Raw genomic sequence first — 19,032 nt, 5'->3', positions numbered from 1 at the left:
TAGTTGATAGAACTTTTTTGGGTGGTTGTGACATTGCGCCTCAAAGAGGTCCAAGAAGGAGGGGCTGCTCAATCCCCTCCCCTGTTATTCAATATTGATCCCTGGGAATAGGGTACCTGGGGCCTCAGAGAGGCTTGGGGAAATGGCTGTGACCACCTCTTAGTAAATAATAACACAGGAGTATGGGATCCCCAGGGCCTCGGTGAAGCTCAGGAGGGGCGGAGCATATCCCCCTCCACTTGTCATTAATTTAGGCCCCAGGAGATGGGGTTCCTGAGGAGTCTTGAGGAGGGGGCCTGCATGCCCCTCCTCCTCTAATAAAGTGTTCTTGCTGCCCCCGTACACTGACCCACCCTGGGGGCTTATTTATTTGAAGAGCGGAAGCCCCCTTTTTTATTTTACCACAGATTCACTGCAAATTTGCAGTAAAATTTTAAAACAAATCCACTTTAACTTTAGCCTTACTCAAAATGAATTCTCTGGAAATTCAGTATGCTGGTGGTGGCATTAAGAACTGGAAACAGCAGATCCCACTTCCACAAATGGATAAAGCCAGATTATACAGATGACACCTCAAGAACAGACACAGGAATTAAATCTGCATGTGTTTCCTATCTACACAGTAATCCAAATTATTTTACCAGTATTGTGTGTATTGGTAAAGCAACTTCTTTATTGATGTCTGTATCACTTAGGCGGTCAGTGTTAATGTGGTGGTAGTACCAACAGGATGGCGGTACATAGTGTCACATTATGACCTTGGCCAATATAACACACCGACCTCTATGGCAGTAGCAGCTGCTGGGTCGAAGATAACAATCTCCAACCTGGCGGACGCTACTGTTCCACCAGTGGCATTTTGACCCTGCGGTAGTGGTAGACCCTATCAGTGAGAGTGAATTCCTTTCCTGTCACTGATAGGAGGACCTCCAACCCCCCAACACACTCCAGACAACCCCACCATCCCCCTTAATCCACATCTCCCCTTCTAATCGTCCCCTATACACTCACACTCGCAGTCACATTCCATGCATTCACACACTCATTCACACAGGCATACACGCATTCATGCATCCATTCATTTACACACACATCCATACACACATTCATACTGACACACCGACACGCATTCACATTTCCATTCAAACATGCATTCTCACACATGCACACACACATGCAAACAACACTACACACACATTCGAAGTCACGCACACACTCACACATTCATGAACACACACCCCCACACACACACACATCAATCCCCATCCCCCTCACCTGTCGGAAACCCGGCTTACCTGCATCCAGGGGGGTCTTCCAGCAGGGGATGGGATTGGGCACTGCTACCGCCAGCAGCGCCCACCAGCAGAAAACCGCCAGGCCATATTAGTTGACATACTACGGCTGGCAGAGGACTACTGGCGTGGCACTGCTGGTGGTAGCAGCGCCACCTTAACACCATCCACCAGTAAGGCCACAGCCGCATATCCGCCCTTCTTGTGGCGGAAATCCAGCTGTGGTCACAATTTGGTGGACAGATGTTAGCAGCGGCGACGGTCTTTTGGCGGCCGGCGTATCGGCGGTAGACGGCATTAAACACCATTATCATAATTAGGGCCTTAATCTACTTCACAAAATTAGCTTTATTCTCTCAAATCTGTCTTTTCATATTCTTTACAAGCATATCAAGATACTCAGAGGGAAGCTTTTGCTACTGTGACCTCTTCTCTGTGTCGAACTTAAGACTGAGAACTCGCTACACAAAAAGCAGCTCTTGGGCTCCCAGTGGCTTCTTTTGAAAGAGTCAGGGATTGCCTTGTAAAGGGTCCACTGCGTGAGGGCAATTAATCAGAGATGCCACAAAGGGTCCACAGTCCACTCCTTGCCCATCAAGGGATTGTCAGCATTTAGCATCTACCATGGGGCCTTTTCCTTGACACTTTTCATAATTAAACAAGCATTTGCAATGCAATAGGTCTCATGTTTGAACGAGTTAGAGCTATTAGCATTGCACATTTCTAACTGGAACTTTCTTGCCACACAAACTGAAAATACAAAATAAAAAAGTTCATATAAGCTAGCAGATTCAAAGCTCCACCATGAGTGCGAAGGATAGAGACAAAACGAAAAAGAAGTTCACTTGCAGTCAAAGTTATCAGCAATAGTGCAATTATCCATGTAAAAGGGTTGATGGCCAAGGCGGTAACAAAACCGCCCTAAGGAGGGACAAACCTAAAGTAGTTACCCATGAAAATAAAGGATTTTTGAAAGGCAAGCCTGTGAACGAGTGATAGTGATGGGCCTACGAAGGGCGTGGTTAAAAGCCAAGATACATACCAACACATCGGAAAAGCAGCGCTTGCACACTGCTATGCTCTACCTAAAAATGAGCCCGGCCAAATTGCACCCTATCACTTGACTGCAGAAGGCGCCCAGTGGAACTGAGGGATCGCCAGCTCTGTAGTAATGCACAGGTGCATACATGACACCAGAGAAATTCATATTAGGTAGCAGTCTTGTGGCCCTTCGGAAATAGTAAATTATGGACATGCAGATTATCGGATTTCATCACAGGCACTTCCATTGCTTTTGAAGAATAACGGGGCGTTCTACCACAAGGCAATGATTGCAAGAACCTAAATACTAAATTATTTTCCGATACACAAAGCATACTCTGGGGCAAGTGCTATGCTCTGCAAAAAATGATAATGTATTTAAATGACACTGCAAGGTCTTTGCGACTCACATGGTCAATATTAAAATGTCATTCAAATTATAGGGAAAAAAAGTCGGCAACATATCTTCTCACTTATGTTTTATTCAGTACCTTGCAACGAAAGGTTACTGACTGCCCTTATCAATCGGTAAGCATTCCTGCAGAGGAGACTGTACATGTGCAAAACTTTTATGAATTCGATTGGAAGCTTTGGGCATCGAGGGAGACTGCAGGCCCACAAATGTTCTCTCCAAAGTCCCTTCCTCAGGCAATATCCCTACCTTTAAAAAGGGTGTATAATCAACTTCCTTTCTTCCCATATGGCAGAATGTTCTTTCTTTGACAACTGTTGTGTGCTGCACATTGGTATACGGACAATAGAGCCTTCTCCAGTGAACAATTTTTGCAGTGTAAACACACTAGAGTGCTACCCCGCTGGCTAGGTTGGTGCTGTCTGGCTGCCTATATCTTTCAGGTGTTTTTCCTTATTGAGTTAAATATTTTGAGTTCATAAGCACTGAAGCCCATATTTATACTTTTTTAGCGCTGCAGTTGCGTAATTTTTTGATGCAAAAACGGCGCAAACTTGCAAAATACAATTGTATTTTGTAAGTTTACGCTGTTTTTGCGTAAAAAAGCGGCACAAATGTAGTGCTATAAAAGTATAAATATGGGCCTGAATGTGTTGCTCTGTGAGAAATACTGGTGAAAAACACCAAAAAAGAGGAGTCCGCACATAACAGTATTTGCACTCTACTGCAAGGAATACAAGCGTGATATATGGTGTGGAGAACAAAACTGTCTACTTATAAGGTGGGATATACAGTGAGATGCCTGCCACTTTTACCATTCCTCCTCCCGACTCACACAACTGTATAGTGGCTGAACCATTTGCTGCAGGCAGCATGGAATAGAAAGCATAATACAAATCTTAGATCATAACAGAAGGCCGACAGAAGAAATTATAACCACCAGCTAATTACAATTTGTTCACCTTTCTCTAGCTCCTCCTCGTCCATAAGATGGCCAGGCGCTAAATCACATGGCAAGATATGAGCACCCCTCTGGTCCCTCATTGCAACACAAAACGATTCCCACAAGATCATGAAGAATGCAACACTCTGCAACCCATGCACTCTCCTGCAGTATCTGTACCTGTGCTCCTTGCACATCAGCATCCCACAACAGAGAATTAAGTGCTATATAAATGCAGCAAAACCTTAGGAAACAATATAATCTTGCATAGCACAAAGGCTTGCAATAACAGAGCTGCAATGTGATATTGTCAATGATAATCTGGTTGTTATGATGATAGCTCAATCTCAAACTCTGGCCAGGTGACTTAGGGGCAGTTTTAAAAGCCCCTAGTGCCTCCATGCGCCACATTACCATAATGTTTTTCACAATAATGTGTCCCAATGAGGCTGAAATTGCCACACCAAATTTACAAAGTGGCTCAATGCAAGCATTGCACCACTTTGCAACCCTTTGCGCTTACATTATGACTGCGCAGGCATAATGTATGCAAAGGGGGCGTTCTCCCCGTTAGGGAAACCCAAAAAATGCCGTAAAGAAATCTAAGAGATTTCTTTGCGCCATTTTATGGCACTTTTAACGCCTGCTCACACCACACACCATTGTTTACGTTCGGCCTCAATGGGCTTTGCAGGATTAGCGTCAACAGTTTTGATGCTAAGCATGCAAAGTTCCGAACTAGCGTCAAACATTTTTAAACTAGTTCCCTAACTACCACTATGGTTCGCCGTATCTTAGATATGGCACACACATGGTGGCGGTAGGGGGGAGCTAAGCGGGGCAAAAAAAGTGGCGCTGCGCTAGTGCAGCTCCACTTTTCTTAAATCTGGCCCTTAGTGTGACAAACACTGGCATTATAATTCAAAGGGACGACCCTCTGTAGCTGTATTTTAAATATGCTTGCGTGAAATTTAAATTACAGCACCATAATCTTGCCTAAATTTGTGTCACGATTATCAAGACAAATTTCAGAAATTATGCTTTTATGCCACATTGTGTAATCATGTGCCGTTTGCAGCAGAAACTTAGGGACATATTTATAATGAACTGGCGCAGCACGTGCTGTGCCAAAATTGGCAGCGCCACATTGCGTCAGTTCTGAAACACAGGGATGCGCTGTATTTACAAAAATATGCCACACCCTGTGTTTCCCCTAGCCCTGGCACTAAATTTAGCTGCCAACGCAGGCATCTTTGCACCATAATGCAAGGGTGTCTGCGTTGAAGGGAAGGATTGTTTATTTACAGGAAGGGGTCCCTTCCTTCCTGCACATAAGCAATCTACAATGGCGATCTGGCACTTCTTTGTCTGCAGCAGAATGGAGCACACATATAAGTATCAGTTCTTCATTATTTAAGGATTGTTTATGTGTAGGAAGGGACAGCTTCCTGCACATAAACAACCATTCACAGCAGTTGTGCTTTTTCAATGTGTGATGCAGAATGCAGTACACATAGAAAAAGCAAAAACAAGGAGAAATGAAAGCATTTCTCCTCGTTGGGCCATGCTAGCGCCACCCCTGTGGTGGCGTTAGTTTTTGGCACTGCCACAGATTTACAGATTCTTGTAAACCGAGGGCAGTGCCGAAAGCAATGGGTGTTGCTGTGAAAGCCCACATAAACACCCATTAAACGCCCCTCTACCCCTGTGGGCATATTTACAATGTGGCTTTAAGCCACAAAAAGGGGCTTAGCGGCACCTTGTAAATGTGTGTAATGCACAGCGGCACTGGAGCGTCGCAAAAAGTGATGTTCCAGTGGCGCTATGGGACTTGTAAATATGCCCCTAGGTGCCAGTGGAGAAGAAGAACGCAGACTTACAAAAAGCAAGCAGCTGATGTTTGTGTCACTAGTGTTTTTTGCACATAAATGCTTCCTCCAAAATGGACAAAACAATGCAGTTTGTGCTATAATATATAGTGCTAATTGTCTCGTTTGCATATCATTTAATTACAAATGTGTTCTGAAGTTTAATTACACAAAAGAAAATTACTGAAATTTCACACACTTCTATTTTCACTGTTGTATCCTCTTTAAGACTTACCAGAAAAGTGTGATTAGCTCCAGGTGTGTTATTGTTTAGGGATTTAAGATACATAATTCAATAAATATTGAATTTGCTTGTCTAATGAGTACAAATATCTGAAAAAAAAACTAAATGGACAACATGGAAGACATTTCAACTTTTCACTTTTTTTCTAACAAAGGTTCTAATAATATCCGTGGCTCCCTCTTGAAGAATGTCCCCAGACTGTAGCAGCAAGAGAACAGCAATGTGAGGCTAAAGGCTGCCAAATAGATTTATCTCAATGGATGATCTGTCAGGTTTTTTTATGATGGATATTAAAACTAATGGCATTACCGTCCCTCTTAACTGGCCCTTCTGCCCAATCCCAGAAGTCTTAAAAGGAGATTCTGTTTTGAGCCACACAATATAAAACCATTTTGTGAAATGCTTACTTTCTTTTCTGGTTTTTATTTATTCTCAGAAACTCAGGGCTTGTATCGCTCAGAAGCAGTTGTTAACACAGATATAAGGGCGATTTAGAGATTTGAGGAACAAATACACCATTCCTATTATGGATAATGACTTTTCGACACATTCATTTTCTTTTATGTTCTTCCCAAACATATTTATTCAATTTAGTCATCTTTATTCAGGTTTTAAAGCTTGAGGGGAATGTGTGATATGACGTAATCGTAATCTAGAGGGAAAGTCTGTCAGTAGAACACCAATTTTGTTCTGTAAATAGCCCTTTTATATGCTATAACTGGCGAAGTGCACGCCTCTATGTTTACCAATATAAAAGGATAATTGTTGGAAAATGCCCTTCTATGAAGGGTCACCCCAAACTTTTTGCCTTCTTCCTCCTCTTTTTCTGACCTAATTTGTGGCGGCTTTAGGACTTTGGACACCTTACCACTGCTAACCAGTGCTAAAGTGCATGTGCTCTCCCCCTAAAAACATTGTAACATTGGCTCATACCCAATTGGCATATTCAATTTACCTGTAAGTCCCTAGTAAAGTGTACTAGATGTGCACAGGGCCTGTCAATTAAATGCTACTAGTGGGCCTGCAGCACCAATTGTGCCACCCCCCTCAGTAGCCCCTTAACTGTGTCTCAGGCCTGCCATTGCAAGGTCTGTGTGTACAGTTTCAATGCCACTTTGACTTGGCATTTAAAACTACTTGTTAAGACTTAAAATCCCCTTTTTCAAAATATGTCACCCCTAAGGTAGGCCCTAGGTAACCCATAGGACAAGGTACAATGTAAGTAAAAGGTAGCACATCTACCTATGTGTTTTACATGTCCTGTTAGTGGAAAAACTCACAAATGTGTTGTCTACTACTGTGAGGCATGCTCCTCTCATAGACTAGCATTAGAACTGCCCTAATACTTGGGGATCTCTGAACCCACAATTTAAAAATACATCTTTTAGTAAAGTCAGTTTTGAGATTGTGTGTTTGAAAATTCCACTTTTAGAAAGTGGGAATTTCCTTGCTTGAACCATTCTGTGACTCTGCCTGTTTGAGGATTCCCTGTCTGGGTCAGTTTGACAGTTGGGCTGTTTGCACCTCTCTCTAGACAGTGATAGAAAGGGAGCTGGGGTGGAGCCTGCATGTTCTGATGAGCCATCTGTGCTAGGAGGGAGGGGAGGAGTGGTCACTCACACCTGAAAGGGCTGTGCCTGCCCTCACACAATGCAGTCTTCAACCCCCTAGAGTGTATTTGTGTCTGGGCCTGGGCAAGGCAGGATTTCACAAAGAAGAGAGACTTTCCTTTGAAGTAAGCCTACTTAAAAGGCCAAAATGGGTATAAGAAGGGCACCCAAAACCACAGACTTTAGATCACTTTTGGAAATCAAGAGGAACCTCTGCCTGGAGAAGAGCTGAAGAGCTGAGGAGAAGTGCTGCCCTGCCTGTACTTTGTGGAGCTATGCTGCAGTTGCTGCTTCTGCCTTGTGAAAGAGGACAAAGACTGGACTTTGTTGTGCATTCCTACTTGTAAAGAAATCTCCAACGGCTTGTCCTGAGCTTGCCTCCTGTTGTTGAAGTCTAAGGGCCATCAAAGACTTGCCCCTGCCAGCTCCTGGACTTTCTGCTGAGACTCCTGTCCTGCCAAGTGGATCCCTATTCAGTTCCTGGGGCCTTGACAGGTGAAGCTGGCAGAACAAGACTGAAAATCCACACACAGACAGCCGTATGGGCAAATTTCCGATGTAACATCTGAGATACGGCTGAAGAAATGACGCACTGCCGGCTCCGCGGCTGAAATCAGCACCCCGCCTGCAGCACGGCTGGAAGATCCATGCATGCGGCTGGAGAAACGATGCGCCTCGCCACTAACGGAGACTGGTAACAACCCAACCCACACAGCGTGGTTTTGCTGATACCGTGAGGCAGGATTTTTGACGCAAACTTTGCTGGGTGTGGAAAAGTGATGCAATGCCTGCCCGGACCCAAGTGCTTGCCCGGATCAACGCATCGCCCTCCTGCGGAGAGGAAAAACGACCAACGCCAACCCGACTGGAGAAGGAGAAATGACGCACAGTCTCACTTGCTGGTGAGAAATCGACGCATCGCTAACCTTTTTCGATGCCCACTCGCCCATGCGTGTTATTTTGACGCTTCCCAAGTACTTTTCAACGCTAACAGGTTTTTTTTACTGTTTACAAAAGGATTTAAGACTCTTTTGCTTTTAAAATTAATAACTTGACTTGTGTATGTTGTATTTTTGTAATTTTTTCTATTTTTCTAAACCTGTGTTGTGTCATTTTGTAGTGTTTTCACTAAGCTACTGTGTGTGTTGGTACAAATACTTTACACCTAGACTCTGGAGTTAAGCCTGCCTGCTTGTGCCAAGTTACCAAGGGTGTGAGTGGGGGTTGGCTGAGGGTGATACTCATTTACCTTGACTAGAGTGAGGGTCCTTGCTTGGACAGGGGGTAACCTGACTGCCAACCAAAAACCCCATTTCTAATACTATTTTAGAAATGCCAATTTTAGAAAGTTGGCTTTTCTCTGCACTTACTGCCATCTGTACCTTATAGCTCTGTATCCAATTCACACTCGGTATGTGTTGGTTGACAGCTCCCCTTGTGCATTCCACCCAGACAACCATAAACACTGGACATTCAGTCACATCTGCATTCATCTGCATACCAAATGTGTCTCCTTGGGCAGGAAGGGTGGAGGGGCTCTCTCTTACACTTCAAATTACAGTGGCCTGCCCTCACACAAAGGACTGATAACCCCCCACATAGATCCTGTCAGACAGGACTGGACTAAAAGGGGAACTTGTGCACTTCAAAACCACTCTTAGAAGTTTCCCCCCTGCAAAGGCATTTTGGGCTACAGAAACTGGGTCTCTGACCCCACCAATTCAGACACTTCTTGACCTATACCTAGATTCTGTAAGAGAGACTGCCTGGCTCCCAAAGGACTCATCGAGACTGCTTTGCTGAAGGAATGCTTACCTGCTTGTTGCCCTGCTGCCTGGTGCGCCTGACTATGTTGGAACGACTCTGCCTTCGTCCTAAAGTGCTCTCCAAAAGTTTGAATTGAGCTTGTCTCCTGTTTCTGAAGCCTCTGGGACAACAAAGACTTAATTGCTTAAGGAAATCCTCATTTGTTAGAAAATCGACGCAACGCCTACAGGAATCAACGCAGCCCATGCATCGTGGCTGGAAAATCACTGCACCTCCGACTGGAATGATGAAGTGCCGACTTCGCAACCAGAAATCTGAAGCAGCTCCTGCCTTGCAGCTGAAATTTCCCCACATCACCAACCAGATCGACACATTGCCTGCTCCTTTTCCTAGCACTTTGAGGATTTTCAATGTATCATCCCAGGGCATCAAAATATCCCAGCATCGCAGTAAGGAACCAAGATTGTGCTCCTAAAATATAGTGCATCACCCTGCAGCGTAGAGAGAAGCAACACATCATCTGTGCCATGCCAGAAAATATGATGCAACACCTATTTTTCCACGCATTTCCTCCTCAGCGGTTCCGACGCATCAATATTTTTTATGCAATCAGGTACTGTGTATTACCAAGATACAACAACTGATTCTTAAGGATTGAGACTCTTTTAAACCTTTAAAAAGTGATAGCTTGACTTGTGCAAATAAGATTTATATTGTTTTGATTATTTTATTCAGATTAATATTATCTACTTTTCTAAACTAATGTGGTGTATTTTTGTGGTGTTCTCACTGTGTTACTGTATGAGTTATTGCACAAATAGTTCACACATTGCTTTCTAAGGTAAGCCTGCCTGCTCTGTGCCAAGCTACAAGAGGGTGAGCATAGGATAATTTGGGGTATGTTGTGACTTACCCTGACTAGGATTGTGGTGCCTACTTGGACAACGGTCTATACCTTTGCTAACTAGAGGCACAGTTGATGGGTTGTTACTCATTCCTGCTGTATTATTGTCTCACAAATGGCATCTCATGTCCCCCGCCCCACTCCCCTTAGTGTATTATTCTGTTCTGATTTCTCAGCAAAAAATTGTGAAACAAAAAAAAAGAATTATTAGCATTGGCAGGAGTAAGTAAATGAGTTTAATAAACAAGTTAATGAGTGGGGACACAGTGAGTGAATGCATGAGTAAGAGTCTTGGGTTATCTACTGGAAGTGGGTGCCTGGTTAGAAAGTGTGTGAGTGCATGAGAATTTTCCTATCTGAGAGGATCTTGGGTGAGCTGATGCAAGTGCATGTAGGGTGACACTGAGAGAAGGCGAATGCGAGCCATGGGTAAGGTGGTGTGAGTGGGTGCTTGGCAGAACACTGATGTTTGCGTCCATCATTGTTAAGAGTGAGTGCACTTGGTCAGCATTGCAGAACCTGTGAAAATATAGCCTTATGATTACTAGTGGAAACATTTACTGTGTTAGTTATGCACTACCACTAAGAATACTGGGCCACATGTACGAAGCATTTTGCATGTCGCAAATGGCGATCACAAAAGGGTTTGTGAGTCGCAAATAGGATGGGGTGTTCCCTTCCTAATTGCGAGTCGCAGTCCCATGTATGATTGTTTTGTGACCACAAATGTGGTTGCAAAACAATCGCAGTTAGCACCAGTTTGAAACTGGTGCTAACCCATTTGCAAACAGGAAGTGGTCCCCATGGGACCCTTTCCCCTTTGTGAATGGCAGCAAAAAAAAAAATTCTGAGCAGGCAGTGGTCCTATTGACCACTGCCTGCTCTGAAAAAATTTACTTTTCATTTTTTGTTTTTGAAATGCATCTTGTTTTCCTATAAGGAAAAGGGGCTGCTTTTAAAAAAAAAACTGCTTCATTTAAAGCAGTCACAGACATGGTGGTCTGCTGTCTCCAGCAGGCCACGAGCCCTGTGAGGGCGGCCATTCCCAATGGGGTCGCAAATTGCAACCTACCTCATGAATATTCATGAGGTGGGTCATTTGCAACCCCCTTGCGAATCGCAAACAGTGTCATTGACAGTGTTGAATAAGGTTTTGCGACTCCCAAAACCTATATTTCGTACATGTGGCCCACTTTTACATAATATGCACCTCGTATTAATTTGACAAGTCATATGTATTTTACCAAGCACTGCACATTCAGTAGGCCTGGCCTATACCTGAAATTGTAAAGACTGTGGGACATATTTAAGAAAAGTGGTGCTGCACAAAGTGCAGCACCACTTTTCTTTTTCCCCTTAGCACCTGCTAATGCCACCACATGTGCATCATATTTGAAATACGGCATAACATGATGGTAGTTAGGGGACTACCGTCAAAATGTTTGGCGCTAGTCTGGCGCTTTGCAGGATTAGCGTCAGATATTTTGACGCTAATCCTGTAAAGCCCCCAGAGGCGTTGTAAACAATGGAAGCCTCCTTTTAATGCATGCACTCAGCAGGCGTTAAAAGTGCCCAAAAAAAAATGGTGCAAGGAAATCCCTTAGACTTCCTCGTGCCATTTTTTTTGCCCTCCCTAATGGGGGAGTGCTCCCTTTGCATACCTTATGCCTGGCGCAGGCACAATGCAGCACAAAAGGTTACAAAGTGGCACAATGCATTCATTGCACCACTTTGTAAATATGGTGCACAGTTTTTGGCCTTCTACCAACCACATTAGCATCAAAAAAGTACACTAATGTGGTGCTGGAATAGCGCTAGGGGCTCTTAAATATGCCCCTTTGTTTATACTGGCTTTCATTAGCATGCTCTACTTAAAAGGCGAGGCTCAAGATTTGAAAGAGTGCTCTATTTTATGGTTGGTGAAACTTTAATTTTATTTCAACAATCTTCTTCAGCCTATTTCTGCTGTTAGCTGGTGTTACAACCAAATTTATGGTTTCAAGATGTCCATTCATTCTGCACCATCTTGATTTTAAGCAGACCAATGTAAATACGTAAAACCTAGTGCAATAGTCATAGAAAAGTTTGCTTTATGTTGGAAACAATTGTATATATTGGTGCAGAAACACTATTTGAATGAGCAACTCCCCATTTTAGAGGTAGATTGTTGGAATAGTGCAGTAATTATGCATTTCAGAATTATCGACTCAATTGCTACCAGTAATTGCAAGTGCAAAATCACTGATGCAGAGTTTCTACACAACTCAGAATAAGGTCTCATGTTATTTTCAAAACTGCACACAGGAACACATTTTCTTTCAAAACAGACACACAATTTGCTAGTTCTTTGTTGACCAACAGAAGACCAGCAGGACTTGATCTTTTGAGGTTAGGTACATTTCCAGTTAGATTTGTTGCATGTATGTGATTATAATGTGTAGGCAATAGCACTTACTATGGGAAAGTCCTCTATTGCAGGATCAACAAGGAACTCATTAGACAACTACAAACTATCCAGAACTCAGCAGCCAGGCTCATCCTCAACCTCCTACGCAGAACCCACATCACACCTCGGGAAACTACAGCAGCTCCTAATGCATAATCGTGCTAAATTCAACTCCTCACACACACACATTCAAGGCACTACACATCTCAGACCCTACCTACCTGAACAGTTGCATGTCCTTCCACCAATCATCCAAATATCCCTACTCCAGAGTACTCCTTTTTGCACGTAACCTACATATACACAGAATCAGATGAGGATGACGTGCGTTCCTTTACATTGCTCAAAGTGTGGAACGACCACTAGGGCTAAGCACACCTTACTCACCGCCAGGATACCCCTGCAGGTGATAGAGCACTTTACAAATAAACAACATAAACATAACAACATAAAAGTGTGTGAAGAAAAGGTACTGGGGCCTACCTCAAGCTCTTTCTTTCTCCACCCCATACTTCCTGTCTCTATCAATCAAAGGTTCTTTTCATGGCCTCACTTTTGCTCTGTGTTCATATTTTGGTTAAAAAATAAAAAAAATAGTCCTGCTGCTCAAACAGAGTGATCATCACCTGCCCTTATTATTGGATAAATGTCCTGAAAAATTGTCCGTACCAGGACCTGCCGGTTCTTTTCTGGAAGCTAGAGAACTAGAGTATCCAACACCGTTTCAAGTCTTTGTTGTAAAATGTAATTAGATAATTTTTAAAAATCTCATACAAAATGTTATCTTTCCAGTTCCCTTCAAACCCTACCAGTCTTACTCCTGCACTAGGACTGGGCTAGTCTTTGAAAGTATATTATCTCACTCTTTCCGAGTTAGCGATCCTCAAGGTGATCCCCTTCACACCCCTCAATGTTAAGGTGGCGTTCCTGACGGCGAGGACCCGCTGTACCGTCCCAGCGCTGCTGTGTCTGCGCAGCTGTCCGCTCGCATGATGAATGCAGTCTGTCGAACATGGCGACCAATTACTGCGAGTTTACATTTCAATGTCAGCCGGTCCGCTGGCATTACGGTGACCTTTATGAGAATCCGGGTGATTTGTGAGCCTGTGTCTGGCATAGATGAACACTAAATCATTATTCATCTCTTAGCTACAGCTGTAAAACGCTGCTGCTTATTATCACTGCTTGTCCCGTTGTTTATTATCATCCATCAAGTAGAAAATGTTCCATAATCTGAAATCAAGTGAGTGCGTTTGGAAAGGTCAGGTTGGTGTAAACGTCTCTTTTTACAGCCCTTTACTTCAATGTTGACTAAGGCTCCATTATTAATATCGCCTGATTAGTTTCATTAATTCGTCCTCTGCGTGTTTTATCCATCTGCCTGTTAATCAGCATGTTCACTCAACTGTCTGTCCATCTATTCAATTACCCGCCCATTCGCCCATCGAGCCCCTCATCCACATTTACTTCAGAATCTATCCATGCATCAACTGAAATATCCATCCGTCCATCCATTTATTTTACTAGTGTGGTCATTATCAAAAGATGGATCAAACATATGAGAAACAATCAATAGTATGGCATAGTTAAATCAGCAGACTACAGCAAGATCTGATAGGGCTTAAATGATCGTGCAAGAAGGGGTTTTAAGTGTCATGTAAAATACAAGAAAATAAGGGTGACAAAATGACTACCTAGATACACAGTCTAATCTCAGGCACAGTAACTGTCATTGATAGTTCTAAAGATGCACTTCTTTGTTCAGTAAGTATCCAAACGAAGTTATCAACTTGCTTCTACTTTTAAACCCAATGGAGGTAGAAAAGGTGCCATGATGACAGTAAAGTCAGGAAAAAAATGGGGTTTACCATGTTATTGACTGCCTTTAATGAGCAACCAATTAAAAGAAAAACAGTACATGGTGTGATCAGATTTTGAGCCACCTATAATTGACCAGCTAAGATCAGGACGGTTCAATGGGTAGTAAGAGTGATTACAAAAAGCCCATCTAGATGAGAAAGGGGGAGTGACTAAACATCTGTGAACTGTTCTTGGATATTTAGGGCCTTATTTATACTTTTTGGTGCAAAACTGCACCAACTCAGTTTTGCACCAAAATGTTTTGCACCGGCTTGCACCATTTTTTAGCACCAGCTGGGCACCATATTTATGGAATGGTGCAAGCCGGTGCAAAGGGTAGGCTAGCTTAAAAAAAAATCACTTTAGGCATGTTTGAGTTAAAATAAATGATTCTGACCAGATTAGCATCATTTTTTGACTCTAAGGGCCATATTTATACTCTGTTTGCACTGAATTAGCGCCATTTCTTTTTTACTCTAATTCGGTGCAAAACTAACTCCATATTTATACTTTGGTGCTAGACCTGTCTAGTGCCAAATTTAGGGAGTTAAAGTCATTTTTTGGAAGTGGAAACCTACCTTGCCTTAATGAGATGCACGGTAGGCGTTCCCGTGCAAAAAATGACTCTATGGCCTTAACGCCATATTTATACTCCCATGCAAAAATGGTGCAAGGGAGGGGTCAAAAAATGGGCTTTGCCCCATTTTTTAAGACCTGGGTCAGGGCAGGGGTTAGGGGACCTTTGGGACTATTTCCATGGTGGAACACCATGGAATAAGCCCACAGGTGCCCTCCCCAGGCCCCAGGTGCACCTCCTCCCACACCAGAGGGACTGCGGAGGATGGGGGACCCTATTCCAGGTAAGTACAGGTAAGATTGATTGCATACCTTTTTTTTTTTTTTTTAAGTGCCATAGGGGGCCCTGAAATGGGCATGGTAGGTTTAGCACCATAAAATGACGCTAATCTGGTTAGAGTAATTTTTTTTTACTCTAACCTGCCTAACGTCATTTTTTTGGGCTAAACCCTCTTCTTCTATACTTCTATACTCCAGCCCCACCCGACTAAAGTAATTTTTTTTTACTCTAGCCTACCCTTTGCACCGACTTGCACCATTCCATAAATATGGTGCCCGGCTGGTGCACAGACATGGTGCAAGCTGGTGCTAAACATTTTAGTGCAAAACTGAGTTAGTGCAGTTTTGCAGCAAAGACTATAAATAAGGGCCAATATTTTGTACGTTTGCACCACTTTTGCGTCAAAAAATGTCGTTAATGAGGCGTAAAAAAAGTATAAATCAGGGCCTTGGTGCTAGACGAGTCTAGCACCAAAGTATAAATATGGAGTTAGATTTGCACCGAATTAGAGTAAAAAAAATGACGCTAATTCGGTGCAAACAGAGTATAAATATGCCGCAGAGTATAAATATGCCCCTAAAAATGGCGTTAAGGCCATAGAGTCATTTTTTGCACGGGAACGCCTACCTTGCATCTCATTAACGCAAGGTAGGTCTCCACTTTCAAAAAATGACTTTAACTCCATAAATTTGGCACTAGAGGGGTATAGCACCAAAGTATAAATATGGAGTTAGTTTTGCACCGAATTAAAGTAAAAAAAAATGACACTAATTCGGTGCAAACAGAGTATAAATATGCCCCTTAGTATTGTGAGTTTCCATAGAAGGGGGTTGACAGCATGCAGACCTGGCAAGATTGGTCTAAATGTAAACAGAGCAGATCCAAGAGGAAACAGAACCTGGGTAATTAATTTAGTGAAAAAAACAATATTTCCTTCAAGATGATGTTCGCAAGTGTTGTTCAATACAAATATTTTGCTCTTAAAGTGTGCCTTTTACCCTATTTCCTTGGAACTTTGAGACCTGCTGTTGAACAGTATGCTGGAACTATTTTTTCAAGTGAGTTATTGCTCAATAATGTTACCTTATTAAAGCACAAGGGTTATTTGACAGTGTTTCTTTTAAAAAAAACAAGGGGCATATTTAGGTGCCCCTAGCACCAACTTGCGCCACATTAGTGTCATTTTTTTAACGCTAATGTGGCCGTCTGAGGCCAAAATCTTTGCACCACATTTACAAAGTGGTGCGCCAGGCATAGTGTATTGAAAGGGCGCTATCATCCGTTGGGGGGGTGGGCGAAAAAATGGTGCAAAGAAATCTAACAGAATTCTTTATGTCATTTGTGCAGCACTTTCAACGCCTGCTCAGAGCAGGCGTTAAAAGGTGGCTTCCATTATTTAAAAGGGGCCCGATGTACTCTGCAGGAGTAGCAACAAACGTTTGGCACTACTCCTGCAGAGTACATCAATAGCGTCATGAAAAATGATGCTATTACCCCCCAATCTGTGCCAGGGTGCACTGTATTTTAAATATGACACACACATGGTGGCAGTAGGGTGGTTGGTAAAGGGCACAAGAAAAGTGTCGCTGCATACAGTGCAGCACCACCTTTCTTAAACATGTCCCCAAAAATGCTGCCAGAAGAAAAATCTCTGAAGGGCCCTTTTATCTTTTCATTCTCCATCTAAAATCCTTAAGATTTATAGGGGTGCTGTAGCACCTCATGTACTCCTAGTTTCAGCACCACTGCTATTGAACTCTTGTCAATTATTACTTTCTTTATCTTAGAGGAGCCATTTCTGTCTTTCAAAAGTGCCGAGATTGGTAGCATGATTGCATAAATTTTGGCACAGTCTAGCCCGAAACAAACACATCTGTCTGAAGGAACACTAGAAGCTGAAATGATTAGAGTAGAATGTTGAATTTCCCAGGGTTGGAAAAGGGGCAGGGAATTGCAGTAGCAGAGCAGGAATTCTGTTTTCGAAGGATGAGTCTTGAGATAAGTGTCAATAAAGTAAAAAAAGCCCATCTAGATGAGAAAGGGGGAGTGACTAAACATCTGTGAACTGTTCTTGGATATTTAGGGCCTTATTTATACTTTTTGGTGCAAAACTGCACCAACTCAGTTTTGCACCAAAATGTTTTGCACCGGCTTGCACCATTTTTTAGCACCAGCTGGGCACCATATTTATGGAATGGTGCAAGCCGGTGCAAAGGGTAGGCTAGCTTAAAAAAAAATCACTTTAGGCATGTTTGAGTTAAAATAAATGATTCTGACCAGATTAGCATCATTTTTTGACTCTAAGGGCCATATTTATACTCTGTTTGCACTGAATTAGCGCCATTTCTTTTTTACTCTAATTCGGTGCAAAACTAACTCCATATTTATACTTTGGTGCTAGACCTGTCTAGCGCCAAATTTAGGGAGTTAAAGTCATTTTTTGGAAGTGGAAACCTACCTTGCCTTAATGAGATGCACGGTAGGCGTTCCCGTGCAAAAAATGACTCTATGGCCTTAACGCCATATTTATACTCCCATGCAAAAATGGTGCAAGGGAGGGAGGAGGGGTCAAAAAATGGGCTTTGCCCCATTTTTTAAGACCTGGGTCAGGGCAGGGGTTAGGGGACCTTTGGGACTATTTCCATGGTGGAACACCATGGAATAAGCCCACAGGTGCCCTCCCCAGCCCCAGGTGCACCTCCTCCCACACCAGAGGGACTGCGGAGGATGGGGGACCCTATTCCAGGTAAGTACAGGTAAGATTGATTGCATACCTTTTTTTTTTTTTTTAAAGTGCCATAGGGGGCCCTGAAATGGGCATGGTAGGTTTAGCACCATAAAATGACGCTAATCTGGTTAGAGTAATTTTTTTTTACTCTAACCTGCCTAACGTCATTTTTTTGGGCTAAACCCTCTTCTTCTATACTTCTATACTCCAGCCCCACCCGACTAAAGTAATTTTTTTTTACTCTAGCCTACCCTTTGCACCGACTTGCACCATTCCATAAATATGGTGCCCAGCTGGTGCACAGACATGGTGCAAGCTGGTGCTAAACATTTTAGTGCAAAACTGAGTTAGTGCAGTTTTGCAGCAAAGACTATAAATAAGGGCCAATATTTTGTACGTTTGCACCACTTTTGCGTCAAAAAATGTCGTTAATGAGGCGTAAAAAAAGTATAAATCAGGGCCTTGGTGCTAGACGAGTCTAGCACCAAAGTATAAATATGGAGTTAGATTTGCACCGAATTAGAGTAAAAAAAATGACGCTAATTCGGTGCAAACAGAGTATAAATATGCCGCAGAGTATAAATATGCCCCTAAAAATGGCGTTAAGGCCATAGAGTCATTTTTTGCACGGGAACGCCTACCTTGCATCTCATTAACGCAAGGTAGGTCTCCACTTTCAAAAAATGACTTTAACTCCATAAATTTGGCACTAGAGGGGTATAGCACCAAAGTATAAATATGGAGTTAGTTTTGCACCGAATTAAAGTAAAAAAAAATGACACTAATTCGGTGCAAACAGAGTATAAATATGCCCCTTAGTATTGTGAGTTTCCATAGAAGGGGGTTGACAGCATGCAGACCTGGCAAGATTGGTCTAAATGTAAACAGAGCAGATCCAAGAGGAAACAGAACCTGGGTAATTAATTTAGTGAAAAAAACAATATTTCCTTCAAGATGATGCTCGCAAGTGTTGTTCAATACAAATATTTTGCTCTTAAAGTGTGCCTTTTACCCTATTTCCTTGGAACTTTGAGACCTGCTGTTGAACAGTATGCTGGAAC

This window comes from Pleurodeles waltl, chromosome 4_2 (assembly GCF_031143425.1).
Source record: "Pleurodeles waltl isolate 20211129_DDA chromosome 4_2, aPleWal1.hap1.20221129, whole genome shotgun sequence".
In the NCBI taxonomy this organism is placed as follows: Eukaryota; Metazoa; Chordata; class Amphibia; order Caudata; family Salamandridae; genus Pleurodeles; species Pleurodeles waltl.
This window is presented reverse-complemented; position numbering follows the sequence as displayed.